The sequence below is a fragment of the Ailuropoda melanoleuca genome, chromosome X (assembly GCF_002007445.2).
Source record: "Ailuropoda melanoleuca isolate Jingjing chromosome X, ASM200744v2, whole genome shotgun sequence".
NCBI lineage: Eukaryota > Metazoa > Chordata > Mammalia > Carnivora > Ursidae > Ailuropoda > Ailuropoda melanoleuca.
Genome location: NC_048238.1, coordinates 97,315,332 through 97,335,195, shown reverse-complemented (window position 1 = coordinate 97,335,195; position 19,864 = coordinate 97,315,332). Strand labels below are relative to the sequence as shown.

The following is a 19,864-nucleotide window of genomic DNA, read 5'->3' as shown; positions in this document are numbered from 1 at the left end:
TTTGATTATCATTGTTCTGGGCAGTGGCGGGAGGCGAGGCTGATAAGTGGGGCTCTCACTGTATGGTGCTTTGTACACTGTGCTCGGTAGTTTGGATTTTATCTGTTGGCTCTGGGAATGACTTGAGGTTTTTAATTAAGGGAGTGGCACGATCAGATCCGGATTTTAGCAAGATCGTTCTGCTGGGGAGCTGGAGAATAAATTGGGGGGTGGAGGGGAGGCTGAAGCTCCAGGCAGGGAAACTGGTTGGGAAACTGTTTCAATAGCTTATGGGAAGAGTGATGAAACCCCGAGCAAGAGCAGTGGGGAGGGAGGGGGGCTGCCGATGAATGAAGTACTTCAGAGGCCGATCATAAGGTCTTAGGAGCTAATTAGAAGGGCTGGGGGAGAGAGGAAGGTCCTCCATTAGGTTGAGCTTTGTGGCCTGGGCAAACCTGAGAATGGCCCGTTGTTCACCCCCAAATCACTTTAGAAAGTTGACTTCTTTTTCGGAGTTAATTCACTGAGCATTCTTACTTCCACACAGTAAACTCAGCATTAGATCTACAGTGAGCATTGAACTCCTGGGAGCCACAAAGCAGTTTAAGGCATGACCAAAGAAAAATCAGCGGACTACTTGATTTGGGAAAGGGCTGGGCTAAGACATGGGTACCACGTAAGCAAACGCCCTGTAACTCATCCATATTTAACACAATGTGCCCTGATTGCTCATGCTCTTACTAATCAATCTGTCGGAATAATTGCCCTTTGAATTTCCCTTTATAATATGGATTGAAAGCATTTTACAAATGGTTTCTGCACCTCAATCACTGGCATTCTGTTTTTAGGTCAATTTCAATTCTTTGAAGTGAATGGAACAGTACGAGAAATTTGGATGCTACTCCCACCTCGGTATCACAAAGTGTGGGGACCACACGTACTACCCAAAGCAATAAACGTCTTGGGAGCAGTCTAGCTCCCTCAAGAGAAAAACCAAATGTCTCTAAATGAATTCCTCACAGTCCTGGGGGGGAGGACAAGTTTATGGATTCATCTCAATATTTAGAAAACCCTATTCATGTGACAAATTTCTTCCCAAAAGATCATTATAAAGAGCTAGTGGCAGAAAGTAGATGTTTGCTTATATTCTTCATTCTCATTCTATTCTTCATTGCTTGGAGTTGACTTTTTTTATAAATGAATTCAGGACAGCCCATTTACCTTTTCTTTTAAGATTTTATTTCTAAGTCATCTCTACATCCAACATGGGGCTCGAACTCACAACCCCAAGATCAAGAGTTGCATGCTCCACCGACTGAACCAGCCAGGCACCGCCCCCCCCCACCCCGGAGCCATTTACCTTCTTAATATCGTCCTTTCTTTCAACTTACTCCAAAGGTACCCTACTCTCATGTCCATAAAATCTTGACTCAGGACAAGTTCCATTCATTCTTATGGAACTTTACAGCTTACAAAGCACTTTCCCATTTCACATTTGTGTAGGACAACCCTATAAAACAGGCATGGTATTACCATCCCTATTTTGTTTTCCTAAACCAGGACGCAGGAAGACTTAAGTAGGTCTTGTTTGGGGAGGGGTGACGGGCAGCAAGTCACACTCTGAGGTTGCACTTACTTCGATAGCTCTGAGCTAGTCTGACTTGAGTGTAAAAACACAGGTGGCATTTGGAGGACTTAGAAGGAAAAAAAAAGAATGACAACAGCTCGGTGTTTATTTTTATATTGATGATATATTGAAGTGATCGCTTTTTGAATATCCGCAGTTAAATAAAATGCATTACTAGAAGTTTCACCTGTTTCTTTTTACGTCTTAACGTGGCTACTAGAAAATGTTAGGTTTTGTGTATGGCTGGAATTATATGTCTGTTGGCTAGAGATGTTCTAGAAAGACCTGGAGGTCAGGCAAGAGAGGCTGGCCTGGTTTCAGTAGACAACAGATGCATTACAGACTCTGAGGCAGGGGGAGACAGGATCAAAGCAGTGTCTTAGGCAGGTCAGTCCGGCAGTGACACAGAGGACAGATTGGGGAAGGAGAAGCTATGGTCAGGGAAAAGAAACCAGGGGGCTTGAATTAGTAATTCAGGCCTGAGGGGATGAGGGCCCGAATTAGGACGGGAATGAAGAGGAAGGGGTTCACTGAGAAACATTTCAAACCAACAAGATAGGACCTTGTGACAGACAGACCATGCATGGGCCTCTGAGAGAGAGAGCAAAAGATGACAAAAATTCTAGCCCAGGACACCAAAGAAACAGAGGTTTGGGACTAAGGAGTAGCCTGGGATGAGTAAAATCCTAAATTAAGAGTTTACCGTCTTCACAGCTCAAGTTTTAAAAGTCTCGCAGAAGTCAAATGATGATGGTGATGGCAATGACAACGGTGCTGAATACTAATCATAGGAAACGCGTGTCTGGGCCGATGTGTCAGGGCCTCACTTAGTCTAAGCACAGTATCCTCCTCGTCTGGGCACCGCCACCGCCCCATCAAGCAGGTGCTGCTCTCTTATTTCCATTTTATAGATAAGAAGGCTGAGGCTCAGAGAGGATAAGCAACTCATCCAGGGCGAACAACCAGTAAATGACACAGCCAGGATTTGAACCCAGGGAGCCTAAGTTTAGAGCCCGGCAATTTAAACCACTCTACTAGAGGGGCGCCTGGGTGGCTCAGTCGTTACGCGTCTGCCTTCGGCTCAGGGGGTGATCCCAGCGTCCTGGGATCAAGCCCCGCATCGGGTTCCCTGCTCCGCTGGGAGCCTGCTTCTTCCTCTCCCACTCCCCCTGCTTGTGTTCCCTCTCTCGCTGGCTGTCTCTCTCTCTCTCTCTGTCAAATAAATAAATAAAATCTTAAAAAAAAAAACCAACCACTCTATTAGAGGATACTCTACCCATTCCACATACTCACCTCACAGACGAGCCTTGTTAAGTAGCTTAAGGTCATACATTTAACGGAACTTCCCAATCTCATTTCACCGAAGCCGACTTTCCCTGATGTCTAAATGCAGACCAGTCGGGTGTGGGGAGCAGTGAGCTAGGACTTGGAAGAAACCTGGGCTATCCTGGCCGTGACTAACTAGCGAAGCAACTAGTCCAGAGGAAGTCGGTTGCCCCTTACTGGGGCTGTTGCCTCATCTAAGCAACGAAAAGCCTGAAAACCCAACTCTGAGGTCCCTTAGACTTTTCATATCTCCTACTTCCATACCGCTATATAAATCTGACTTACAGAAGGAAAACACCTCATATCTTAATAAATATGCTAATTCAGGCCTGGTTGAAATTTGTATAGTCAACTGAAAACATCTTTGAATACCAAGAGAAAAAGCATGGGCCTTTCAGACTATCAGTGTCTTGGGTTCTGTCCCAGCTCTACCGACTAGCCACTTGCTATTTATTGCCCCCCTTGGATCACCATGAAAAGGAGAGAAACTGCTCTCCTTTCCCTAGAAGGGCAAAGCCTGAAAGAAATACTTTCTACTCTCCTCTGTGGCCTTACTTCCATCTTCTTACCTGACTGCTGGGTTTGGCAACAGGAAGCTGGCATGCTCCCTGTAGGCCTGTTCCTGAAACTTTTTCTAATTTTCTAGTATGTTCTGACATATGTTGCTTAAGAGGTAGGCTCTGCCCCTACAACAGACTATACAGGAGGTCTAGCAACATGGGAACCATCTGGGAGCTTTTCGGGAACACGCACCTAGGCTATGTCCTCCAGTCTAGCCTTCGTCAGAAAGACAGCCATTATTCAGAACTCTGTGCTGGCTCCTGTGTCTTATTTCGTCATTGGTTTCAACGGAGGAGAAAAAGGAGGGGGCGTTGTGTAGTGGGTCCCCCAAACCTCACCATCCTGACACTTGTCCTTCCTGAACTTCAAATCATTTTGGCTAGACCACTTCTCTGATTCATTGATGTTTATTTATTTTTATTTTTTTTAAAAAATAGGAGAACCCTTTCCTCCATTGAAATCATGCCAGGAAGCGTAAACAAGTCACAGAGATAAAAGCAGATCAAATGTCCTTGAAGGAAGATGGGGGAGTGGTGCTAGACCTTTGGGAAAAGCCCTGCTCCATCTCTAAAGGGCACTTGTAATTCTTTTCCAAAATATAAATGACCTTGTTAGGCTTAGTCTCACGTCAAACTTAATGAACAGGCTGTGAATCTCTGCCTCTTAAGGGAACTGGAAAACATACTTAGGGAAGCTACAGCTAACCGTCCACAAGAGAACTGCTCCCTTAAAAACTATGTAAATGGAATACTTAGAAATCAAGAAATAAATGAATAAATTCCAGTTCTCTAGGGTGAGAGCTATTGAAAGGGAATCACAGGGAATCTTTTCAAAGAGCAGGAATATAGCTTGTCACAAGCCAGGCTCTCTCACTGGAAGAGTGTGTCCCTCTGGTTGTGTCCCGCTGGCTGTGTCCCTTCAGGCTGAGCCACTGCACCGACCCATTCCAGGCACACACACCCAAAAGCCCATTTGGACACTCCCCTGAAAAGCTACAGTTCCGCTCAGCCCAAGTCTTCGACCCATTCCAGGCACACACACCCAAAAGCCCATTTGGACACTCCCCTGAAAAGCTACAGTTCCGCTCAGCCCAAGTCTTCCAAGCTTGTTAGTAAGCCCTCCATGACGAATAAAAGGCCTCCCTGGGATCCGGGGAGAGGCAATACACATTGCTTCCCTCTCCTTGATAAGACTTTTTTTTTTTATGTTTTACGAAAGGAAATGAAATCAGCCTGGTAATATCTGCCCTTCATAATCCCATATAAGAGGGCTATCCTGGACCTCGGGCTCTTCTTCGAGGTGGTTACAAACAAGATGATGAACGAATTTGAGTATTTTCCCAGATGTTGCAAGTTAAAGCCAAAGAATTTAAATTTAGCAGGGCCACCATTTCTCTTGTTGAAAGATAAACTATTTTCCTTTTTCCATCTGCTTGGGGGCAAACTGGTTCTGCAGCAACTCAATCGGACTAAATCAATTTCCACTGCATTTTTTGGCCTACTTCCTTTCTTCTCCCATCCGACGCTCTATCAACTTTGTCATCGCATACCTTTCTTGTGTTGGTAAACTGACCAGCGAGACAGAACCACGTGAGGAGTAGGAAGCCCTGCTTTTCCAATCAACTCTGTCTCCCGAGGAGACAGATGACTTTTCCCTTGGTCTTTGCCCTTAGCCTTATATGGAATATCTGTGCAAGTTAAAACTTTAAAGCTTCTGGAGTTTTCTTCTCACAACGAAAACAAACTCTAATTCTGAGAGATATAAGACAAGGTTTTCTTGCTCTCCTACGTAAACAGACCACTGTGATACCTGAATCACCTTAAGACATTCAAACTTCCTTTTTAATTGTATTTGCAGGCCGCACACTTAGAAAGGAGCTTGTTAAAATGGTGAACTACACATTAGGAAGACACCGTGTCATTAAAAGAATGGAATTGTCTTGCCTCTTGGATCTCCTTTAAAACTCTCTTCTGGTATTATATTTTCTGATGCTGACACATTCCCCCCCCCCCGCCCAAAACTCAAGCGATTTGGGCTGATTTCACTTTTTGGTGACTCAAGGTACTAATACACTTCCAGGTTCAAAAGAGGTGCTCAATCATTCTGTGTTACTAATATAGCTTTTTCTTATGAAATTACTGGTTTTAAGAATATCCGTTCTCTTGGATTCCTTGTCGTCGAAGTCACTTCCCCATGGGCACTTAGTGTCCTGCACTTGCTAAAATGCTCAAAGTGCATTTATTTGATTAAATCAGTTCTCTCCCTGAGAACTCTGAATGCTACCATTCTGTGTTTCAGTCCACCAATTAATTTCCATCCACATGCTTCAGGAAATACTAGCAGTCAAGACCACAGACAAGAATTCTGGCTTAGTTGAGTCCTCTACTTGTTAAAAAAAGTTCTTAAGAAATTGTCCCCCTAGAGCATTGCAGAAATATATTTGACAGTCTGTGGCTTGCAGGACCATTTTCCCAGCAGATGGCTAAAGGCCCTTGTGAGAGTCTTATTATTTTTCAAGATTTTATTTATTTATTTGAGAGAGACTGAGAGAGCATGAGCAGGGGAAGGGGCAGAGGGAGAGGGAGAGAGAATCCTGGAGCAGACTCCACACAGAGCACAGAGCCCAGCATAGGGCTGGATCCCAGGACCCTGAGATCATGACCTGAGCCAAAGTCAGACACTTAGGACTGAGCCACCCATGTGCCACCATGAGTATCTATTTTTAAGTAAAATGGGCAAAGAAATGATTCACAGTTTGAGTCTACTGATACAAAGTTCATGATTTTGTGTCACTGGTCTCTTAAGAATACCAAGTATGAGATGTGCTTTTTTTTGTGTTTTTTTGTGTTTTTTTTTGTTTTTTTAGTGGATAGGATTTTTTAGTGGATAGGATTGTTATCCTAAAGACTAGTCTACAATACCTGTAAAATTCATTTATGAGTTTTCAATTCTTACCCCAGGGAATCAGGATGAAATTATGAAGTAGCACACCTCGCACTTCAAAGCACGGTGATCAAAACCTGACCTTCACCAGAGTATGCTAGCACATAGAAACCCAACTTTGGAAAATTGTCTCTAAGACTCAACTGCATTGTTACTACAGGAAAAATACCTTAGAGTAGCAAAAAAATTTGCCAAAGTTGGTCAGATATGGTGTTAACTGTTACTACCCCTCTCACTCTCAGACTGTTTCAACTGTAGCTATTGACCTATTATCAGAAAAAAAAGCCACTGTGCAGATCACATGTTCAACTGTTGAGACTTTGGATTCCCACAGGAGACATTTTTACGAACACATGCACAAAATAAAAATTAACAAAGGTGGCCTTGGAAAGACACCACGATGGAAGTGAGACTAAGCCACCCAAACACTGCAGATAGAACTGAACAGAGGAGACCGAAGAATGGACACTCACGACTTTTTTAAAGATTATTTATTTATTTATTTATTTGGGGGGGAGCGCATGGGGGAGGGGGGCAGCAGAGGGAGAGGGAGAAGCAGACTCCCTGCTGAGCGTAGAGCCCCCAACCTGAGATCAAGACCTGAGCCAAAACCAAGAGTCACCCAGGCACCCCTAGACTTTTTAAAAATTATTTTCTCAAAAAATTTTATGTGCAATTTTTTTTTTTACATTATACAAGTAACATACATTCATTGTTGAAAATCCCAACCGAAATATATGGTCAGGGGGAGCCTGGGTGGCTCAGTCAGTCAGGTCATGATCCTGGGGTCCTGGGATTGAGCCCCACATCAGGCTCCCCACTCAGTGGGAAGTCTGTTGCTCCCTCTTCCTCTGCCACTACCCCCTGCTCCCCAGCTCACGCATGCACGCACGTGCTCTTTCTCTCTCTCAAATAAATAAAAATCTAAAAAAGAGAAAAAAAAAGAAATACGAGGTCAGTCAATATCTCCCCCAAGCTCCCAGTTCCACACTCTTCAGAGGTAACCATTGCCAAGAATCATTGAGCTGTTAGCAGCAAACAGAAATGACATCAATAAGACGGAGTGACATTTACCCATAAAATGGAGTGACATTCACGGACGTAACGTTAAGTGTGCAAGAAAGCACATTAGGCATGGACAGGAACCATTTTTCTAAAATTTAAAGCAATTTTGAAATCACCCTGAATTCCGTGCCTCAGTTATTACCCGGCATGCCTTTCGGTTATACAGTCTGTACTTTTTCCCGGAAAGAAAAGTGGAAATAATCTAGTCTAATCCCTTCATTTTACAGATAAGAAAACTGACCCTATAAAAGGCAAGTGACTTGCCCAGGGTCATGTATCTATCTAATCAACAGCAGACTGTGGCTATGTGACAGTGGGTGGGGTGACCTACCAGACAGGATGTACCGTGCCACTTTCTAGAAACTGATTTTTATAAAAGCACCTAGACTTAACCAGACTTCTAACACAACAGCTCGGAAATGTCAGTATGAGGTGGAGATCACAATGTCAACACAGACGTGTGAGCTTTTAAGAAAAATGGAGAGCATTGCCCTGCCTGTCTTCAGCTTTCTCCTACAAGAAATAAACCAGGAGGGACCCCCCCTTTCCAATGCCACATTCGTATTAGAGCCTAGCTATTCTCCCCCCAGAATCCTGTCGTCTACTGTCTAGCGATGCAGGCTCCCTTGGGCACAGACAAATGCAGAGAGCCGGGGCTTCTGAGGACACAGCCGTGCCTCCGGGCAACTCAGGCCGATTTAAATCACAACATCTTGGTCTAGTTCAGGCTAATCAACCTCCAAAGGTCATACTCCGCCCTCCTCCCTCTTCCTTTTGCAACTTCTCATCATTATAATAAAGCACCTTCTGTCACATCCTCCCCCTCAAGTCACACCCTTACTGGAATGCTGCCAGTTCACTTTCTCTCCTCCCCCCTCCCCAGCCTCCAGCTATCTGGGCTCCGGATCCCCCTTTCCCTTGGTTAATTGATGCTCTAAGGGCTGGCATCAGGAATGGGGAGACCCAACTCAGAGGGTGGAAGAGACCAGTCTGGCTGAAGCGCGGAGCTCCTGTGGGGAAATGACGGGGAATAAGTTTCATACACATGCACGGAGCAGATCCCAAAGGGCCCAGGATGGCATCCACAGGCGTGGGGAGTCTTTGAAGGCCTGCGCAGGGGAAGGGAGTGGATATGATGAAACCAGCTTTTTTAAGAAAGTCAGTGGTCAGTGTGGGAAGAGTGGGAATTTGGGAGGCACCAGGGAGACCAAGTCAAAAGTTGTTACAGTGGTCAAAGCTCAAAAGGTCAGGACCGGGCCTCAAGTGAAGGCGGCAGAAATTGAGCTGAAGGAACATATGTAAGAGACATTTCAAAGGGATGACGGACAGGTCTTAGAAGAAATGGAAGGTCAGAGTCAAAGCTGAATAATGCCTGGCTTTCAACCCTGGGTGACTAAAAGCCGGGGAATATGGAAGAGGGGATAGGTTTAGGGCCACAGGGTCTCCCCGACAGGCTTCCTATGAACTGATGGCAGGACAGACAGCCAAGTAGAGATGTCCTGCAGTCAGCTACAGGTGCCTGGGTAGGAAACTGACGATGGAGAGGCATCCGTGTGGAAGAAATATTGGAAACCACGAATGAGGTCAGATGCATTGACCAAGGGAGTGGATTCGGAAGACAGGGAAAGAATATAGAGGAGGCAGTCAGTTTCTTGAAGGAAGGAGTATTAACAGTTCCAAACTTAGTCAAGGGCAAAGAGAATAAACATGAGTCAATTGGCCCAAGTAGCTATATAGTGAATCCCAAGGCCTTGAGAAATCATATTTACTTTTCTCGCTAGTACTGTTCCTTACTTGCACAAACATAAATGCTTTTGGTCTTTTGTTCATTAGCATTCAAGTCCAGAGTTTGGCTCCTGGTACTAAGTTTACTGAACTATTCAACCCACAGGGCAGGATATAGATAATGAAAGAGCAAATGCCATGAATGACAAGTATAATCGGGTGAACATCAGGCACATCAGCACAAAAGTCTTCCCCTTTTCTCTGGTTAAGATCCCAGTGGCTGAGGGGAGGGGGCGCATCTCCACTCCTTCTCTGAAATCCACCTCGCCCAACCTAACTAAGCAGGAGGAAACACAAGCGACCTGGGTTTGGCAGGGGTTGGGGGCCTGGGGAGACTGAGTGATGTGGAGGGAACGAAGAAGATACCATTAGGTAAGGCACAGGCTGATACCTAAAACACTGCAAAGGTGGTTTTGGCGCCTTCCAACCTTTTACAAAACCACTATACCTCCCCACAGGTTATGGATTAGAAGAAACAAAATGGTTACTGTGTGTTACCTTGTACGTCTTTCTTTTCCTTACAAAAAAAACATGTTTTCAGGAGATTCATAGTGAAAGCGCCAGATCGGATCCTGGAAGCCACTAGATGGGCAAAGACTACCCGGTTGCTTTTTCAAGCCCGCCGTTCTTTCTATAGGGTGGACTCTGCCCGGAGGCCCCGCCCTCAAGCTCCACCCCCAACACACAGCCACTATCCCCGTCTCCACCACCTCCGCACACCGTCCTGGGTAGGGGCAGAACCGTGGCCCATCGCAAGCCAAACCCTTTCACAAACGGATGCACCATGATATTCACCTAGAAATAGTCAGGAAAATAAATAAATAAATAAATAAATAAATAAATAAATAAATAAATAAAACTAGTAATGATTTTCATTCATTGAGCGCTTGCTCTAATACCAGCACTGCTATATCAAGAACAACTATAAATAAAAGCATGATAATTCTGTCTAAAAAACATGGCTCTGGGACGTATATCATAATGAGAAAATACCAGTGAGAAGTTATTCAAAGGAATGCCCTCTCATGACTGATAGGAAAAGTGAAGTGGCTCATTTACTGCAGACTCTGGAGTAGAGACAGACCCGGGTTACAATTCGGCTGTGTTGTAAGTAACCTCTGGGCCCCGGTTTCCCTGAGTTAGGCTGGTTGGGAAGATAAATGAAGTAAGTGCTTTGTATTCATTGGCACATGGCCCTGTACATAGGCATTACTCAATAAACGTCAGCTGCTATTATTAGAAAGCGACTGTATTATTGCTCACAATTACAAGAAAGTAGTTACAAGGCCAATCGTATCTGTAAAAGCCAGATGACACTTTTGACAACACGGTGGGTTTTAGGAGGACCCAAAACCAGGGCTATAAAATACAAGCCCTTCAGCAGTACATCTGCACTTTCGTCCAGACTCGGAATTGACCATGGCTATTTCTTCCTTAAATGGGAGTCATTACAGTAGCAAAAAATAACGTAGTCACTTCCATAGCCCCCATTAGGAGGACCAAGGTTAGAGAGAGGAATAACCATGGGAGCTCTCCCATCATGTGGACCGGGACCTCCCCCCCGCTCCTTTTAATGCTACTGATGACACCCCATGATATAAGACAAGGGCTCTGCTAGGAAACATCGAGAAAGCCTTCAATAAGAGCAGGGATATAAACCCCCCTTTGTTTCTTGGGTTTTATACTATGCCAAGCTAGAGAATTTATCCTTTATCCTACTTTTCTTGATGAATGCTATTCCTAAGGATTCTTGAGCCAAGAAGCTCTATAAATCGAATCAGGGCTGTGTCACATATTTCTAGTAACACTGAAAGCATGCAACATTTAGGGCCGCTGGCGAACACATATTACAAGCAGAATTCTGCATTCCCGTGGTTACATTAGGAGTTCACACATACATTCTATTGTACTTAGCCTAGGAAAACACTTCTAACCGAACCAGTTGGATCACCAACTGCATCCAAAAGTCTAAGCAACCAAACTGGCTTTCAATTCAAACAAGAATGGGATGCTTTCATATTTTGCCCCAGGGCCTAGGGTTATCAACCCATCAACTCTGAACTGTATGATAACCTTTCATGCACAAATGAGTCCATTATGGTGTTAATTTTAAACAGACCTTCAAGAGAAAAGAACCTCCTTAGCAAATAGTTTCTAGGACTTGAACATCATAAATATCTTAAGAAAAAACATCAACTAACACCGCTGTGTAACAGAAATACAGTGCAAGCCACATATGTCATTTTATATTTTCAAGTAGCCACATTTAAAAAAAAATAGAAAATAGGTGAAAGTGATAGTATATTGTATTTAACCCAATACACGAAGAGTATGATTGCTTAAACTTGTGATCAACAAAAATTGTTAATGAGGTATTTTACATATTTTTGTACTGAGTCTTCAAAATCAAATGTTTAATTTACACTTACAGCACATCTTGATTCAGACTAGCCGCCTTTCCAGTGCTCTTTCACCACATGTGCCCAGTGCATGCTGTACTGAATGGTGTAAATATGGCCAATCTGAAACATGAATGGTGGGGGTGCCTGGGTGGCTCAGTCGGTTAAACGTCCAACTCTTGACTTGGGCTCAGGTCAGGATCTCAGGGTCATGAGATCAAGACCCTGCTAGGCATGGAGACTGCTTAAGATTCTCTCTGTCCCTCTCCCTCTGTTCCTCCCCTCCCTCCCTCTCTAAAAATATATATATACATTTATATATATTAAATGAATAAAAAAGATTAAAAAAATAAAACATGAATGGTATATTTGAAGAGCTATGCCTACCCTCACTGCCACCTCAGCCCTTCATCCTCCTTACTGTACCCCTTAAGAGTGTCCCCACCCCTCCCTGGGACCACTAGTCACCAGGAGTTGTGAGGAAGAGGGGAAGGATGTGTTTTTAACAAATCACCCTGGAAACCCAAATCCATTTCCCCGTAGAAACAATAACAAACACAATAGTTCTCTGGCTAAGTGACATTAAGGGTTAAAAAGGCTTTCCTGGGGAGGAAAGTCTGGGAACCTAATCACCATTTAGAACATTGTATCCAGGAGATAGTGTGTTCGGACCTTCCAACACACACACACAAAGGGACTGCCTGGATCTCTCATTTACGCTCTGGGCAAAAGGGAACTGGAGACCATGTTTACAAAAAGGTTTTCACTGAAGGACCTAAATCAGTGGGTCCCATCTTCGTACCTGTCATACAGAGGTCCCCCATACAGAGGGTCCTTTGATCCTGCCCTTCTCCAGGAAGCAGCCATGTTTGACCACTCTGTGAAACTAAGAGCCCTGTCTCAGAAGCAGTTCTAATTATCTCCCTGAAGCACAGGCAACCTGAGGAGGGAAGGATTTGCCCTTTCCTTCCATGAGCCCTGCCCTTCTCCCATCCCTCCCACCCCAATCCCAACTTCGAGGCCAAGAGCTCTCAGGTGGTCAGCACTAATGCAAAACTAGGCAATTTCAACCACATCTTCTGGGTCCCCTCCCACCTTTCCTTCGTCCCTCTCCCCTGCCCACGTCATCCTCCCCTAGTGGGAATCATCCCCAAACAAGCACACAGACAAACCTGGCCCCATTTCTCTTCAACTCCATCTCCTAGCTCTTCATCCCAGGAAAAATGCACACACTGTAGCTGGGAGGTTTCAAAGCCCTTTTGTGATCCAGTCGCAGCTAGTTAGAATCCTGACTGGAGAAACTGAATTCTCACTGTATCTTGCCCACCCCCCTCCCTCACCTCCAATCTGTTGGTTAAGAGTCCACTGTTCTTGACACAGCCCATACCTTCATTCACATTCTCCAGTCACCTTTTTTCCAAGGGCCATTCTCATGACCCTTGATGACTAGGACCATGACTTTGATTGACCCTTCTGGTCTCCCCCTGGGCCAGGTCTTTCAGGCCTAGATCACAGGCTCCTAGACTGCTGTGGTAGCAATCCACTGTCAGACTTCTCTTCTGGAAACACCACTTTGATCCTATCACCACAGTCGATAGAAGTCAGACCAACAGTTACCTGCAGGGGAGGAAGGGATCGCAGGAAGAAGCAAGAAGCATTTTCTGGGGTGATGGAAATGTTCTAAAGCTGGGCCTGAGGCAGTGGTTGCGTGAACGTAGAAAGGTTGTTAAGATTGATGTATCTCAGTATGTAAGTTATATTTCAACCAACAAAAGAAAGGGGATGCATATACATTGGTCTTGTCAAAGACACAATTCTCCCATATTATAAATCTGAACCGTTTGTAACGGGGTACAAAGAGAGAGCACTTCAAATATGGGCCCTTCAAGAGCTCACATTAGGGAGGCCAACATGAGCACTGAGAATCACCATATGACATGCTGTCTGCTATCGCTGAGGTCTGGACAGTGTTGGGGGATCACAGTGGGAGCTGTTATGGCCTTGGGAGTAGAGGTAGGGCAGAGGGACAGGATGACTTTGGAGAATACAGAATGAAGAGTGGAGGCATGTCAGGCCAACAGGTGTGTCTGGGGCAGAGGGAACAGCAAGAGGCATAGTGAGTCTGGAGAAGACAGCCCACTTTCTCGCTGTGGCTGGAGCCTGAGGGCCAGGAGAAGACAAGAGAGTGGAAAGGCACAACTGGGAAGGGAAGCTACACCTGGTGCCCTTGGAGGAGTCTGGATGCTACTCGGAAATGTACTGGGGAGCCACTGAAGGGTTTTAGTAGGGGGATGACTTGACTTTGATTTTGAGAATGACCAATTTAGTAGCCAAGATGGGGAGCAAGACCGGAAGTAGGGGTCCAGCTGCGGAATGCTGAGGGGTGGGGCAAGGGAGGAGCAGGTAAGAATGAATGGATAGAGAGGTTTGGGATAAGGAACAGACCAGACTCCGCAATTCCGTCCTCGTCATCTGAGAGCTCGTGCTTAGGCTGCAGATAGCACTTAACTCCCCTGCCCAAGGATCTGGTCTTCTACCAAAAACTTTGCTTGTTTTTGTTGTTTTTTTTTTTAACATGGAATATTTTATTCACTGCCAAAAAAAAAAACCAACAACAAAAGTACAGATAGAGTGGCATACACTTGAGTGATGAAGGGTTTTCTGTATACGCTTCCACTAAAGTTCTAATTCCTTGTATAAAGGAAAAGTGTTACCACTCAAACACCTCACTCAGAAAATTCTTTCCAGGGGCGCCTGGGTGGCTCAGTCTGCCTTAGGCTCAGGTCATGATCTCCAGTCCTGGGATCAAGCCCCTATAGGGCTCCCTGCTCAGTGGGGAGTCGATTTGTCCCTCTCTCTGTGCCCCCCCACCCCACTCATGCTCGCGCTCTCTCTCTCCAATAAATAAATAAAATCTTTTAAAAAGAAAAGAAAATTCTTTTCCAGTAAACTGTATTTAATTCGTAGGATGTGATGGGGTTTTGGAATATAGACGAGGTTCAGTGGTGGACAAAAGTCTATAAGCATTTACTTCATACGTATGTATGTATGTATAACTGATGTACCGTTTTATTAGCTTCGTATACAACATGTTGATTTCATATTTGTATATACTGCAAAATGATCACCCCAATAAGTCTGGTTAACACCCATCACCATACGCAGTTACAATATTATTTTCTTTTTTTCTTACGATGAGAACTTTTAAGATTTAGTCTCTTAGCAACTTTCAAATATGCAATACGGTATTATTAACTATAATCACCATGCCATACATTACATCCCCATGACTTATTTATTTGATTACTGGAACTCTATACCTTTTGATCCATTCACCAATTTTGCCCACCTCTCAACTCCTGCTTCTGACAACCACTGATCTGTTTTCTGTATCTATGAGCTTGGTTTTAGTTTTTGTTTTGGCTTCCACATGTAAGTGAGATCACAGGGTATTTGTCTTTCTCTGCCTGACTTATTTCACTGAGCATAATCCATGTTTTGCAAATGGCAAGATTTCATTCTTTTGTATGGTTTCATAATTTATGTATCACTATCTCTTTATCCATTCATCCCTCAATGGAAACTTATGTTACTTCCGTGTCTTAGCTATTGTAAACAATGCTGCAATAAACCAAGGGGCCGACGGTGCAGGTGTCTTTTCGGGTCAGTGTTTTTATCGTCTTCAGAGAAATACCCCAAAAGTGGATCGTAGGGTATTTCTATTTTTAATTTTTTGAGGAACCTCCATACTGTTTTCCACAGTGGCTGCACCAATTTACATTCCCACCAACAGCGCACAAGTTTTTTTCTCCACATCCCCGCCAACACTTGTTATCTCCTCTTTTTGATAACAGTCATTGACACATGGGAGGTGGCATCTCATTGTGGTTTTGATTTGCATCTCCCTGATGCTGAAGGAGGCTGAGCATCTTTTCATGTACCTGTTGGCTATCTGGATGTCTTCTTTGGAGAAACGTCAATTCAGATCCTCTGCCCATTTTTTTAAGGATTTTATTTATTTATTGGACAGAGAGAGCGTGCACAAGCAGGGGAGCGGCTGAGGGAGAGGGAGGAACAGGCCACCGCTGAGCAGGGAATGGAATGCAAGACCCTGGGATCATGACCTGAGCCAAAATCAGACGCTTAACCAACTGAGCCATCCAGGCGCCCCTCTTCTGCCCATTTTTAAGTCAGATGATTGGGTTTTTGCTATTGAGTTGGATGGATGAGTTCTTTATAGATGTTGGATAGTAACACCTTATCCCGATATATGATTTGCAAACATTTTCTCCCCATTCAGTAGGTTGCCTTTTCATTTTGTGAATGGCTCCTTTCCCCTTTTCTTATTTCAAAATGCCTATCATTGAAGCTCCCAATGGCCAATGAAAGCTGAAAAGGAAGCAAAGTCGGGGGAGACACAGTTCATCATAGCAGTCGATGCACTTCCTTTGCAGCATTTTGAGATTCAAGTGCACCTTCTTGTCTCAGGTTGCTCTCACAGGCTCCGTTGCTACCAGTTCACCCAAGAGCACTTCCTTAGCACTGAAAGGCTCCCCTCTAAGTCACTCTTTTGTCCAAATAAGGCCCATCCCCTATAGTCAGGGGCATAGGAAAAACTGATGCCTTAGTTAAAACACCAATACATGTTTGGAACACAGATCATTTAAAAAGCATTAAGTTTACTTCCTAAATCTGTAAGCCAAACGGCTGCCTTTGCTGACACATGTTGACTCGGGCATGCACATACCAGTGACCAAAACTAGCTACAGGATGTGAAAAAGCAACACTCAAGGGAAAATTTCACTTTTTCAAGTGCTCTCTGTTTTCAGATTACAGACTTGGGATATTTCTTTGAAACATCTCTTCCTATTTATTAAAAAAAAAAAAAAAAGAAAAAACTTCTGCCCACTATTTATACATGTGTTTCAGCTATTTCTAGAAAAGTGACTCAGTTTTATGTTAAAAAAGCATTTCCTTCAATAAAAAAGAAGTCATTTTAAGAAAGTAGCTTCAAACATCAAACTATTTTGAATATCTATTATATCCGCCAGTCTCCTGGCTCACTTTCTTCTCGGAGCCCTCACTTTGCTCAGAACTAGGAGCAGCGACAAGTTTACCTCAGCTATTCACTGAATAAAAGGAAATTATGATTCATAGCCAAACAAAACATACAAGACAGCAGAACCTCAGCCAAAACTATTAAGAACCAGTATGCAAAACAAGCCCCACTTTTTAAAATCCCTGTATTCGTCTTATATGGTCACACTAGAAATTTTAAAATATTAAATAGGGTTTCATCCTAGCTGTGCACACTGAAGATACTATTTTGTAAAAGTAGTGTTAACACTTGTGACACTGTGTATAAAACTTGTCTACAAAGCAACGCTTGAAACAGATGTAACACAAAATGCTTGCATTCCATATGCTTTTTATACAGTCCCCAAATCCAACCTCATTCCATCCCTGCCAAGCCGACTGCAAGTAACAGGTATGACTAATTTTAAAAGAGCACATAGCCATTCCTAGGGGATGTGCAGTAAGAAGTTACTAAGTCCTAGGTGAAACACTATATTTATGTACACAACAGTATACATTCGAGAAAAATTCCAGTCACTGTAACTTTTCACAAGATTTATTGTCAGAGCCTGTAAGTGGATATACTGGGAATAGTTCCACGCCTATTAGAAAAAAACCTGCCAACCAAATGCACAACTCCTGTCTGTTACACCACCAACAGAACTGAATCTTCTAGGAGAAAAAAAAAATCGCTCTGCAGTGTTTGGAGCTGTCTATAACCAAGACCTGAGAAATTAGCAGTTATTCTGAGGAGAGATAAACAATGGCCCTCCAACTGTAGAGCGACTGCGAAATAACAGTCCGCAGTATTCTGCAGAAAAAGAAGGTACCAATAAAGCCCTCTGTGTACCATCACTTGGCTGAAGGGACCCAGGCTCTTCATGAAGAGGGAAGTTTTGAGGAGGAACGAAGATGCCCACTGACAATCAGAGAAGGATCTTTTTGATAATCCGTGTGACGGAAAACAGACCTTTCTGGCTCCCAGCTATTAGCTAATGAAAGACTCGACTAAATTTTAAGAAAAATTCACCAGATGTTCTAAAATTTCAGGCCTTCCCAAATGCCTAGATCCTAAAAGCCAAAGAACAAATAGTTACCACATGGTGAGGGGAGGGGAGGGGTGGGAGGGAAGGCAGGAGGGAGTGGCTGAGGAGACTCAGAAAAAGAAAATGCTACAGAAGATGCGGAACATTAGTGATTCGGCTACACACAGCAACGTGACAGAAACATCATCAAGATCATTAACCATGATTTTCGAGCACATGGAGTTATCATGCGAGATGAAAATGAAAAACCTGAGCGAACCTTGGAAAAGCATCAAGCCTAAATAAGAAGGCAACTAATGATCAGTAATTAAAAGCATTACACAAAGTGCCTTCCCGTACCTGACCTACGGAAGAAAACAAGGATCAAATTCAACTTGGAAGGATGCTTTTTTTTTTTTCCTTAAGGGGAAAAAATGCGATCTATAACATGGCAGGATAAAATGAGCTAACAGATGAAATTTCCACTAAAAACAAGATCCAACTTTTCCCCTCTGTTCCCAGAACTATCTGGAGCCTCCAAAATACCATGGATAAGTTACGCAGCCACTAAAAATTTTAACTATGAAGACTGTGTGGCAAGCCGGAATAATTCATGGGACAAATAGGTGGGGAAAGCAAAGTCATATGGATACCGTGGTTAAGATGCATGATGGTTGTTGGGGGGAGGGGGTGAGACTTTCTTTTTCCTTTCCAAAGATTCTGTAAATATTGCCATGAAATGTTTCTAGATCAAAAATGCTAAATAAGTTATCCTTTCAAGAAAAAAAAAGCACACTGCTTTGTGGCTTATCCTTTTTACTCCTTCAAATTAGGGAGAATTTCCAATGGCCACACTGCAGATGGTGGGTTCTTATCTGCATTAGTACTCAAAGGGTGTAGACTTTCAGACTTAGGATGTACAAACATCTGCTTTTCTCTGTGGAAAAAAAATGGTCACACCCTTTTGGGAAACTGACATTTTTTAAAAGCCTATGGCATTTTGAAAGCTGTCTACTCCCTGCAGTTTTTAACACAGATAAATCGAAAACGGAAAACAAAGCCTCCAAACCAGAACAGTTTGAAGGGGAACCCACTAATCGAACTGTTAACCCAAGCTACGAGTTACAGGATTAAAGCCTTCCTTTGGTTTTATTTCTGAAGGCGCACTCTCTCTGGCCAACTAATTCGGTTTGGTAGGTTCCATTCTTTTAAACACCTTCCTCGCCTGAAAACGGATTACAACACCTCCAGACTGCTGCTCCCCAGTACTATTAAGATAATTCTGAGAAAAGAAGGCGTCTGGCAAAAGACGTCAAGGATTATGGTAATAATACATTTTTGAAATTTCAACATGCAAGCAGGACTCTTATGCAGGTTGATTTAATAGTCTGCGTTCTAGTTTATCGGGCCACTGCAGGCGAGGCAGTTCTTTATCACCTCACCATTCGGAACATAAATTAACTACCCCACGGAGGTTAAATCCTCCCTACTTTTCGCCTGCAGGACAGAATGCCATGGATCAAATCATCGAATTTGGCTACTGCAGCCGCGCGCAGTCGAGTCCTCCCCCTTCCTTCCTTTCTTCTCCCGGGACAAATCCCTACGTGGCTAACAGCAACCTAATTTAGAATGTAAATAGGTAGGCCAGGTCCCTAAAAAGCTCGGCCCCGTGCGAGTTCCGATCGGCACGTCCCCGCCCCATCCCGTCGCGGCTTCGGCGGCGGAGTCCGCAACGAAACACTAACAGTAGCGGAGGTGCCTGCGAGCGGGCTGGAGCGGACCGATCCCGGGGGGGGGGGCGAAATGAGAAGTTTCTCCGGGTCTGGGAGTGGGGAGGCTCGCTCCGCGGGGAGATCTGCCATTGGGCGGGGTGGGGTAGAGACCACAGAAGTGCACAAGCTCCTACTCCTCTCCGAGGGCCGGCGGCTGGCTCTGCCACGCTCTCAGCAGGAAGGGGAGGCAGCGGGAGGAAGAGCGGGAGGCGCGGGAGGGAGGAGGGGGAGGAGGCAGGGCCGGAGGAGGAGCCGGCGCCCAGAGAGCCCGCGCGCCCTGCCCGCAGCGCCTCTGGGGCGGAGTCG

General features: G+C 44.3%; 1 protein-coding gene across 6 annotated transcripts in view; it reads right to left on the bottom strand.

The window, feature by feature from the left end:
* Positions 1-19,864, bottom strand: part of INTS6L (integrator complex subunit 6 like) — a 53,369-nt gene that overhangs the window by 32,496 nt on the left and 1,009 nt on the right. The window lies entirely within an intron of this gene.